Consider the following 12,424-nt stretch of genomic DNA (forward strand, 5'->3'; position numbering starts at 1 on the left):
TTTTTTTTCAAGACTGAAATTCTATGCAGCTTTAAGAAACTTTAATTTGGAACATTTCACATGTCAGCTTGCAATTTTTAGTCAAAACCATACGCAAGGAAGGACTTGTGAAGGTAATAAAGATCTTGTTGGTATGGAGAACTACCTGAGATGCGAGCGTGCCAAATTCGGCTTTCTTTTTTATCAACTCCTAAGCTTCTGGTTGTCAGAAGCATAAGGGAATAATACAGGAAGGATGGCTCTGTAAATGCTATGCCTCACTGCCATCAAACACCTAATAGTGAGCCAGCTCCTTAGCCTGATCAAAGAGGGCAGTTGCTCTGTCCCTTGAGCAGTTCATGTCCTGGTGGAGGCTTTTGGTCTGTTGTTTTCATGGAACAGTTTCACAGTGTTGGGAGTTCTGGCAGAACAGGAACATCTCTGAAGTCTTGAAAACTTCAGTGGGCTGTAAGTTCATTTCTTAATGCATTCTTCACCATCATAAACAGTTGTTTTAAGAAAACAAAGTTCACTGTGGTTTTGTAGCTGTACTTTAATGAGTTTATTCTACTGGTGTTGATCTAAACTGTTAAAATAGAGCTGAATGTATAGGGGACTTAGAAAGGCTATGATTAAGCAGGGAAGATGTTATTTACTATGGTAAAGAAATAATAGGAAAAACACATGTTGCTGTAGTTGTCACTGTAAAATACCTAAATTGACATCAGTTCTGCCCAGTTAGTTAATAAACAAGATACATATAACTGAACAGTCTTCAAGGTTGGTACTATGTAAGACAGTGCTGGTTCATCACTTTCTAATAATGAGATACTCCTGGGTGTCTTAAACAAAAAACATGTAAAATGCCAGCTGCTAGGTTTTTAATTTATTGTTAGTTGTTGATCTAAACAAATGTAAGTATTTTGCTGACTCTTTGGATCTGCTAAATTGAAAAAATATAAGAATGCACAGTAATATACAATTTCCCTTCTAGTATACCTGTATCTCAGGAACACATGATCATTTCCATAGGAAGTGTTCATTTGTATTGTGCTGTATTGTACTTAAACATATATTTAAAACATTTTTTAAAGTATTCAAAAATATGTTAAACCCTGAATGTTTCTACTGTACTGTCAGTGAGAATGCCAAATGTGGCCCTGGCAGCAGAGATGCTACGTTGTGCTCCCACATCCTACAGACAGGAGACCTAAGAAACCACAAGTATCACTTTCAGATCCAGTCATCTTCAGAGCTCCTTCCTCAAGCCCTTTGCAATAAAGTAATTGGGTTTTGAAAGACTGATGAAGTGGGAAATGCTAACGTGCCAGATAAGAAGGACATGATAAAAAGGTTGACTTTCCCTTTATGTTATGAGAGAATCCCCAGCTCAGACAGGTACAGCATAGTCTCCAAGTATTTCTATAAATAAAATTATTTTATTGAACGCAAAGACGATGCGTCAAGCTCCTGACAGTATTGGTCCCATGTAAACATAAAAAAGCCTTCATTTTACAAAGAAAAAGAATTCTATTTCCCTGAAGGGAGAAGAAGTGTCAGTGTTTGTCTTTAATTCCTCCGTTGTTACAATGGCCAAAAAAATGACAAGACACCTACAAATGACACCTTTGCATAGAGAAGTTAATAATTGGACATCTTGAGAAAAAAAAAGCATTTGTGAGAAAGTTTAATGTTTCATATTGCATGTACTGTTTCAAATTAGCAGCCACTCCTGGAAAAGTGTGATTGTATTAATTATAATGCTTTAAGAGTTTTCATTGATAAACAGCTTCAAGGGAAAAGCCAAAAATCCATGGCACAAGTAAACAAATGCTAATTACTGAAGAATTCAGTCTTGCAGACGACTTCACATGATAATATGGTGTACAGTAAGTCATACCAAAGACAGTTTCCTTGATTATAATATTCAACTGTAAGTCTAAAATACAGGCACTTTGAAGAAGCAAAAGTATTTTTGGCTATACAGGTTATACACAAATTAAAAGGTTCCTGACCTTGTTTTCTTTTTAAGCATATCTCTCTCTCTCTCTCTCTCTCTCTCTAATGAAGAGGAAAGTTAGTCATAATTAATCATATCATTCTTCAGTGTTGATATAAACCTATATTGATGCTGAAGGAAGAAAGACTGAGTGTGCCATTTTCTCAGACATCAACACTTTGGTGATTTACTAAACCCTGTGTTTGAAAGATGCATGATAATAATTTCTCTGGGTCCAGTTTCCTTTTCTCTTTTTCACCCCAAATGGGTGACAAATTTGCTAGACAAGCAAGTCAACATTGAATATGCTTTTTGCTAACGATATACTCAAGCTTCACACAAAACACCATCTCAGCCTGTATTCACCAGCCTAAATAGCCTGATGAGAGGTGTCTGAGAAGGTTTCAAGTCTATTCTTAAATTTATAGTCAGGTTTCAATACAAAGAAAGGGGATTCTTTATTTTGTCACAGATATTTCTATGTGTAAATATGTTTATTCACCATAGTGGATTTCCAGTGGTCATTCTATCCTTAGCAATTCCTAAATGAATCAAACAGGCACTTCTGTTGTAAAGCACTGAAGTTCAGGGAGTACTTGAAAGCATGGACACTTCGTCTAAAGGAATTACTTTATTGAACTGCAAACTTTTTGCTTTCAAGTGTTATCTTTAATATGTCACTGACTGAACTAAAAAGCCAGATTCATTCTTTAATAAAAGCCTGTTGAGCTTTGACATCAGGGACATCACTGCAGGTAGGTTTTGTCCTTGGAATGACATCACTGGGAAAAATAAAATCAATTTAAAAAAAATCTGAATAGAACTGCAGTTTGCTTGAGCATTGTGGGCACTCTAAAGAGAAAATACCTAATTATGCCAAAATTGGTAGTAGCAATCCAAAATATACCTGGGTGTTGTTGGTGCTATCTGCTCCACTGGAACCACAAGATACTACATACTCTCAGAGTACTGAGAGAGCTGGCGGAGGAGCTTGCCAAGCCACTCTCCATCATTTATCAGCAGTCCTGGTTAACAGGGGAGGTCCCAGAAGACTGGAGGCTTGCCAGTGTGACACCCGTCTACAAGAAAGGCCGGAAGGAGGATCCTGGGAACTACAGGCCTGTCAGCCTCACCTCCGTACCGGAGAAGATTATGGAGCGATTGGTCTTCAGAGTGCTTACAGGGCATGTGCAGGACAACCAAGGGATCAGGCCCAGCCAGCACGGGTTCATGAAAGGCAGGTCCTGCTCGACCAACCTGATCTCCTTCTATGACCAGGTGACCTGCCTAGTGGATGAGGGAAAGGCTGTGGACGTTGTCTACCTGGACTTTGGTAAAACCTTTGACAGCGTCTCCCACAGCATTCTCCTGGAGAAACTGGCGGCTTGTGGCTTAGACAGGTTTACTCTTCACTGGGTGAGGAACTGGCTGGATGGCCGAGCCCAGAGAGTTGTGGTGAACGGCGTTAAATCTGGCTGGCGGCTGGTCACAAGCGGTGTTCCCCAGGGCTCGGTTCTGGGGCCGGCCTTGTTCAATATTTTTATCGATGACCTGGATGAGGGGATCGAGTGCTCCCTCACTAAGTTTGCAGATAACACCAAGTTGGGTGGGCGTGTTGATCTGCTGGAGGGTAGGAGGACACTGCAGAGGGATCTGGACAGGCTGGATCAATGGGCAGAGGTCAGCTGTATGAGGTTTAATAAGGCCAAGTGCCGGGTCCTGCAGTTTGGCCACAACAACCCCATGCAACGCTACAGGCTTGAGGAGGAGTGGCTGGAGAGTTGCCTGGTGGAAAGGGACTGGGGGTGCTGGTTGACAGCCGGCTGAATATGAGCCAGCAGTGTGCCCAGGTGGCCAAGAAGGCCAACAGCGTCCTGGCCTGTATCAGGAATAGCGTGGCCAGCAGGAGTAGGGAAGTGATTGTGCCCCTGTACTCGGCACTGGTGAGGCCGCACCTCGAATCCTGTGTTCAGTTTTGGGCCCCTCACTACAAGAAGGATGTTGAGGTTCTTGAGTGTGTCCAGAGAAGGGCAACAGAGCTGGTGAGGGGTCTGGAGCACAAGTCTCATGAGGAACGGCTGAGGGAACTGGGGTTGTTTAGTCTGGAGAAGAGGAGGCTGAGGGGAGACCTTATCGCTCTCTACAACTACCTGAAAGGAGGTTGTGGCGACGAGGGCGCTGGTCTCTTCTCCCAAGTAACCAGCGATAGGACGACAGGAAATGGCCTCAAGTTGCACCAGGGGAGGTTTAGATTGGATATTAGGAAAAATTTCTTCACTGAGAGGGTGGTCAGGCATTGGAACAGGCTGCCCAGGGAGGTGGTGGAGTCGCCATCTCTGGAAGTGTTCAAAAAATGTGTGGATGTGGCACTTCAGGACATGGTTTAGGGGACATGGTGGCACTGGATTAATGGTTGGACTTGATGATCTTGAAGGTCCTTTCCAACCTAGTGATTCTGTGATTCTGTGATTCTGTATGGGGAGTTAATTCCCTGAGGCAGGCTGGGGTTAGAATCCACAGTAAAGATTCACAGTTCTTGGAAAGAAATTATCTATGGCCTTGACCCCTATTGTTTGTTTGGAGTATTTCAGGTGAAATTCAGAGCCAGGTAAAGATTATCAATATAAATGTAGTCAGAATTTTTGAAGCTTTGAAGAAAGACTTTGGTCTAATTTATGTCAAATTTTCGTTAGAGGTCCAGGTCAGTTGCTCAAAATTGATTCATCCAACATTAAATGGGAACCTTGTAGATACTGGCATTTCTGTAATACAGAGAAAATGCCTGCAGATCCTTAAAAGGGTTTTGAAAAGTCTCTAGCTACATAGAAGGTTAGGCTTCCACACTATCAAAGCAACATTAAAAGTGCATTGTAGACTTTGCTCGTTTGTACTAGAACAAAAACTCACACTGAGGTCAAGGGATTCTTTTGTAGCTCTGCTCTAGCCCAGCACTCAATTCCATTAAACTTCTTGATAATCGTCTGCCTTATAGCAGGCTTTATCATCATTTTTTCTACTTTCCAAGAACAATCTTGCACAAGGGTTTTGCAGTTTAATTTAAAGGCAATCTGGTCAGAAAAAGAAAGGTCTGTCTTTTAAGCAACTTTTTGGAGATTCATCTTGTTTAGAGAACATTTGGTCGAATCCCTTAGATGCCTAATGTTCCAGAAAGGAAGTGTTGTTGATACTTTATATGTTGCATTCTATTTTAAAGTCCACCCTTTTAAGCTTTATATGCAGCAAAATGATCAAACTACATGTTCAGTAGAAACCAGGAATGTCCTTCACAGCAAGTTTTATAGAAAGTTGCTAGCAACTTGATAGCAATTGTACAGATATACTGATAGCAAACACAGGACATAGAAGGTGTTGTAGATGTAAGTGGGTTTGACTTAAAATGAAATGTCAGCATTACAGTTATTTGTACTGAGGTATCAAAATACTGAAGATGATAGGCTTATCTGTGTATTCTGATATTGTTTTATTCAGCACCCAATAGCCATGCTATGAAAGTGTGTACCTATATATATGATAATAAAAAAACACACTTCATAAGCAGACTTTTCTGTGAGGAGAAGGACCTGCATTCTTTCTAGTACTCCGGGTAAATTTGTCTGGGACTCCTCTTTTCTTTCTGGTTCTTCTGTATGGTTTTCCCACAAATATACCCATTTACTGCCAAGATATTCTTTGCTCACTTTTACCCTAATGTTTGTTCACCTGCATTGTTTAAAACTGGTAGTCAGACTTTATTGCTTGTATGGTTACACGGTATTGCTCATTATCTGACTCCCCACAAATCTAGACCATGATGTAGAGCCTGTCTTTTTGTTTCCATTTCTAATCAACATATCCTTGCTCCGGTGTCATCTGCCTTTTTTCTCTTGGTTTTTTTCTGAAATCTAGATCTGATGAGCACTGCAACTGGAAAAGTATGTTTCAGATTTAATTTCTGAATGTGCCATTTAAAGTGCATACTCAAAATGCTTAATTATAAGTTATCCAATTGCCTATTCCAAAGCTTGATGAAAACAATAGCAGTTCATCTGCTTGTTTAATAAGCTTGCACCAAGCTTCCAGTAACAGAATAAAAAATACTGGACACCTCCCTCTGCCAAACAAAAGACTTGGTTTTATCCACCATTATGTAAACTACTAAAACTTTGGGTGTTTTTCCTGGAGTACTAAGTAAACAGCTATTGAATTAATGTTTTTTCATTCTCAGGGAATGGAAATAGATGTGAAGGAAACAAGCCTGATTAATGTGGCAAATACATTAAGTCTGACATGCATCATCCTAAAACATGTCCATTAAGCCTGACATATTTGAGCAAACACATTTACATTAAAGAACCCTCAAAACCGGGAGACAGATTAGGTGACGTCTCTAATGAATTACTGAGATAAATGTAACAGAATAAGTGACAGAGGAAAGATGGTGAACAAATTGATCTGCATTACGGCCTGTGCATTCAGTAAAGAGAGGTGATCTACGTCACTGTGGCAAAGCAAAAGGATAATCCAGAAGTTGCTTAAAAGTCAGGCAAATCCTTGGAAGCCTTTAATACTTTTAATGAAGAACAATATTCAGCTGATAAAATGTCTTTTGACTGCAAAAGAAATCCTCTCCTGTCATGAAGTCTCAATGTCTGAAAAAACAACTTATCACTGTCAGTATTAATACCTTTCATCAGACCATTGATAAAAGTTGAGAAGAACCATTTAGCAATCATCTTATCACTGATATAGCAGTTGAATCACTCATTTACACATGATCAGATAAAGGAAAAATGTTTGTTTTATCTTCCCCATCCCTACCCAGAAAAGCGGTGGAATACCTAGATGTCCCTACATGTGAGGTTGCTGTCTGTAAAAGCCATCAAACAAAAATAGTTATCACTGAATCTGTTTCCAGACTGGTTCTGTTCCTATTTCCAATCTGCATGCTCAGAAATGTTATGTTTTGATACAAGTTGTGATAAGGTATTAGATTTTTCATGAATCCCCTATATATGAGCAATGGTGCAAGTATGCATGCATTTATTTGTACATTGGTAACAAAGTCATTTTCTAAAGCCCTGGGTGCATGTGGAAGCTGAGAGGTAGGTGTTAAATCTGTAGGTGTTGACTGTGTTGCTTTAGTAAGCATGCTTCCCGGGCTGGAGCTTTGAAATGGGACTTCAGAATAGCAGGCAACAACATGCTCACTTGCTATATCTAAGCGACTTTGGATGTTAATCCAAAGGACTAGGTTCCCAATTGCTAAAACAATGATTAATTAATAAATTCTAAAATAAGCTGCTTGGCTCTAGCAACATCAGGATCCAAACTTGTTCATCAAATACAAAAAAAAAAAAAAAAAAGCCTTGAGACCTAGTGTCATAAGGGGCCTGGAAGGTATGGGCGAGACCCTCACAACCTCCTATCTATCACATCCTCAGGATACTTCAGACAGGAGGCATGTGTGAAAATGCATAAACAGAACTGAGCTTGGCTGGGTAAAAAGCAGTTACATTTGTACTTTCAGTCACCTAAATGTCTCTGTCAGTTCCTTGAAGTTTATGCTATTTCGTGCCTCTACCTAATATCCCCAAAGCATTTACGTTTTAATGCAATTATCAAACACTGTTCTTCCCCTTTTGTAGTTCAAAATCTTCGTTTTCTGATCCTTCAACATCATTGAAATGACCTGTGTCTGTGGTTTACTTACTTTTCTGAACCAAAGTATCTAAAATGAGGCATCACTGAGAGGAAATCTTTTTTAATAACCAGAAGGTATTGCAAGAACAACCGATGGTCTTGTGTGTAGAAACATATACCCCTAGAAGCACATAAGTTGGAAGTTCTTCTGCTCAGGGACTTCATAGTTGACTTTTTAATATCTTCAGGGATATTCTAAATCTGTCCATGACCAGTGCACCTTTTCTTTGGGAGGCTTTACACAACATTTAGCAGTCCTGTGTTCCGATGCTGCAATATTCATGTTACTGAAGATTTGGTATGGTCATGCTGTTGAGTGGCCTTCCAGGGCGGTGTGGATCAGCATTCTGCAATGGCTCATTCACCCTTCCAGGACTTGCTCATCAGACACAACACACTCAGGTGCATAAAGCTGATTAAATATTGTCTCCTTCTACAAAGTTGCTCTGCATCTTTTAAATGGAATTTTATTAGTACCTGTTTTTCATATGGGTGAGAAGGTGAACAGGCTATTCTGCAGAATGGACAGAGCTGCAAGAGGAACAGCATTATGTGGGCTTGGGCCACTAGAAATGGCCTGAATAGTGTCTGCTGTACTGTGTTCTTGGCTCTTGTTTGTCATTTGGTTATTTCTGCAGGGATTAATTTTGAAATGATGGTCTGAAGGAGTCTATGATAATAGTGTAAAACTTTCTGTGTATTTTTCTAATTGTTACTTACGTTCCTTGAAGATGATGGAGAACATTGCCAATGTGAATAATAAGTAACTAACATCCATTAGTGTCTTGTAATTTATGTCAGCTTACCTTCTTCACAGTCTGGCAAAGACAAATCATTTCTTTGTACTTTAAAAGATAGTACACATCGCACTTGTCTAATTGCCAATTCTTCTGCAGCGCTGCTGCAGCCTACTGTCTAGCTTGTCTTCCTTCTGTGGAGAGAATTAATATTTTGGATCAACATTTCCTTATTAGCCACAACGATTTGCTGCTAATTTTCTTCTTTTTCATTACATTTATTCACCCAGAAATACCAAATTTTATCACTAGAATGAGAAGAAGCGTGGCTTTTTATGCATTATATATATATGATACAGTCTAATTATTATTCAAGATACTGAGAATCTGGTGGTCTCATTCAGGCTTAAAATGTCAATTAAACAGGATGGCCAGGTTCTTCAACTCTGAAGTTAATGCTGCTGTGTTGATTTACACTACTTTACAGTCTGGCCCAATCTATATTCGTTTTTATCACTCAAATCAGGACTGTGCCTGGTTATCATACTTACTACAGGATAGTACATGCCAGTATTCTCTATAAAAGTAAGAGTCCTATTTGAAACTTCTCTACTTTACATGGTTTTTGCTTCTGGCTAGGACCATTTGTAGATATGTTTATGGAGCTTCAGTCATGCATTTCCTATTAACTCTAATTCATATACCTGACATACAACTGAGCAAACTGAAAAGCATTTAGAATGAGTATGTGTTGAGTTATTTTAAGCTTTGTTTCAACTGTGCTTACAGGGACTTTGTGCTCCTTTTCTACAGTGACATCTATTAGAATTTTTGTGAAAATTGTGCACATTTGCACCTGAATTATCAATTATATTTGAGCTGTATCAGCATACGCCTTTCCAAATGCTCACTCTGAGGATGGGACGCCTGTTCCTAATTTTGTTGTTGCCTTTGCCATTTTTAATTGAGTTTGAGGAGCTTTGATTCATGTCTTCAGTCAGAGACCTGAATTGTTGACATTTGATTATGCAATTAACCATCATAGCATATAATGAAAAACAAGCTCTTCAAGAAAAAAATCACTATAATAGAGAAATAATAGCTGTACAGTTAGTGCATTGTTTTTAATACTAGGTGAACTTGAGAATTTCTCCATGTTTGGACAATCCACTGTGAGGAAAAGAAAAAGAAATCAACAAATATATTTACAGTGGATAATTTCCCTTCTTCCTATATTTAACAGGCAGAGAGGTCCAGTATGTTGTTTCAAAATGGTCATTCTAATGGTGGTTTTGAAACACCATGTAACATTGCATACTTCTTTTTTTTTTTTTTTTTTAAATAGACTTCCTGAAAAAAATCTCTGCTCATTCTTCTGGCTTTAAATCATGATGATTTCTAACCAACTCCTGCTTGCACGCAGTTAGTTTCACAGTGATTCAGCTGGTTTGGAGGAGCTGAACTTGAATACTGAAATGAAAGATTATAGTTCACCTAAAAGTTACTCAAGGCTGGCTGTGCTCACTCTGTTAATGAGTTTTCCCCTCATTAATTAAGAAATAAAATCAGTCTGTTTCAGGTGTGCATGTATATTTGTAACTGTTTATTAGTAGTACCCTTAAGTAAAGCCATCTGCAGGGCAGAACTAAAAATAAAATACTTAAAGCTTCATTTAATAATTAATGTGGCTTTCATTTCGGTATTTTTTGTAGTAATAAACAAAAAGCAGTGATGTTATTAAAATAAATATCGTATGTTCTCCTGTGCATTTGCAAAACCCAGAGCTTCCTATGCACTTATAAATTGGTCTGTGTTTACCAGAGACAGCATTTGTTCTTAAATCACTGCCACTAGTCCTATCTGTTGGGAATAGAAAATCAAAGAAAGTATCTCAATGTGAGTGAAACGAAACTCCAATTCATAAGAGTTGCTTAAGAGCAGGTAAATCAGTGGTTCCATCGCTTTGTCCTTAAATGCTTCAAACGCACTAAGTGAGTAAACAGAAACACTCACTGGAACAGCCAAATACCTGCAGCAAATGCTCCCTTGGGCGCTGCAGCCTGTATATCTGAGATGCTAAGTGTGACCTCTTCTCTGTTGTAACTGCGGTCTAATGGAGTTATTCCCAAACTAAAGTTAAACCAGCTACTTCTAATAATATTAGCAAAAATCACAGCCATCATGCTTCTTGCAAGTATTTTGCAGCTTGCTGTTAATTCCTGAACAGCCTCCAGAAAAACTGGAGTAAAGGTATTTCTACAAAAGCATCGTTCATTCAAGTGATTGCAGGTTGGTTATATACTGGTTGCCAAACTCCTAGGTTTTTTATCCTCATGATACCACTGTGTAATGGGCAGGTGTGATTACATCTGTGTTTTAATATGAAGAACTGAGGCATAAGGAGAGAAAGAGATAGGCCTTTGGTTACACGGAAAAGGCATGGCTAAGGCAGCCCTTAGCTCGCATCTGGGTAAATAATAAACCCTCCTTTCTTGGGCTTTGCTACTTACAGGTGCAATTTCTGAGGGTTGCGATATGTCTTTTCTGTTAGACAATGGCAAATGAAGGGAAGCATCCATCCATGCCTTGAATGAGCAATCCCCAGCAAGGTGTTCCTTAGTGTGCCGTTGTTGGCTCCCAACCTTTACATTTCAGGGTACTAGAGGAAAAAGGCAGCTGTTCTTTCTCGGTGAGAAAGCCTAGAAAAGCCACATTTCTGCATTGCGGCAGACCTTTTGCTTACCTTGGATTCACACCGTGCATCAGATGTGAGGACTTCTCTTTCTTCTCAGCTGTTACTCATCTATAAGGATTTCTTAAATATAGTTGCAAACCTGTAAGGCTGATTGGCAAGCGCAGAGGTAAAACTAAAGGGAGACATACAGCTAAAAAAGAGGGATAGCTCCCCAAGGTATTTCTAGGCTGGCCTCATTGACAGGCTGCAGCTGGACTGCACTTAATTACCTTTTACACAGAGCTTAAAGTTGCTCTTCACATGAATTGTAAGTGTCAATATTTCTTTTCCAGTAGGACTAAAATTGCATCTATTTCTAATATAGAAATTCTAGAACAGTGAGTAGGTTTTTAGAAAGAAAGCATAACAGCATAATGCAGAGAGTTCATTCCAGATGTCATCGATTGTGAGACTTCCCCATCTGGAAGCTTCATGTAGACCTTTATGTTTAATAAACACTGAGAGATGTGGAGTAGAAAATTCCAAGAATTATCCAAGTTCTTTTTCCAACTCATTCAAAGTTTTCTTCTCTGTAAAACGACCCTGGTCCAGGTAGCTTGCCACCATTCTTTCCAATATGCAAGGAAGGGATCTAAATGCCTGGAGGGGAATGGGAAGCACTTACTGGGAAAAAAAAAAAAAAAAGTCCATAGATAAGTGCCAAATTGGACTACAAGATTATTAGTACTCACTAATAACTAAAACTAATCTTTTGTCTTACTAGTGGAATTGTATTTTAAGATGGGACTAGAATTAAAATGCAGCAATTATCTGTTTCAACTCAGAAAATACATTTCAAATATGGGATTGTTGTCATGGAAAACTGTGAAAACAACTGTCAAACTATAGGACAAATGACATATTGAAGTTGGTGGGGTTTGCAAAAAAAAGCTTGACTAGGAAGAATCAATAGAAAGAACATTGAATAAGTTGGTAAAGTCTGTATTTATTGTGTTTGTTATTATTAGTTATTATAAATAAGCATAAATTGTAATCCCAGATTCAAGCAGCCATGAATGAAGTCCACTTGGAGATCCATCATTTGAAAATATACTGCACAGTCCTCCTCCCATTTACCCTTCCATGGTATATACTAGAAATAATTCTGTTTCAGCAATGCAGTACCCATGAGAGTATCAGGGCTGTGAAAACTTGTGTCTTTTCTAATTTTACCTAGGATAGCTGTCAGGTTTTTTTGGTTTTGCATACTGGTTATACTTCAGATCTACATAGAAAACAATAATGCATTCATCTTTGACTAATTGGATCAAATTA

At 38.9% G+C, this 12,424-nt stretch overlaps 1 protein-coding gene across 1 annotated transcript in view; it reads left to right on the forward strand.

Annotated features, from left to right (window-relative positions):
• The window catches only part of NCKAP5 (NCK associated protein 5), a gene marked incomplete at its 3' end in the record, with an annotated part of 384,285 nt that overhangs the window by 330,665 nt on the left and 41,196 nt on the right, over nt 1–12,424 (forward strand). The gene's annotated exons all lie outside the window — the stretch shown is intronic.

This window comes from Phaethon aethereus (genome assembly GCF_964289735.1).
Source record: "Phaethon aethereus genome assembly, chromosome: 6".
NCBI classification, from domain to species: Eukaryota; Metazoa; Chordata; class Aves; order Phaethontiformes; family Phaethontidae; genus Phaethon; species Phaethon aethereus.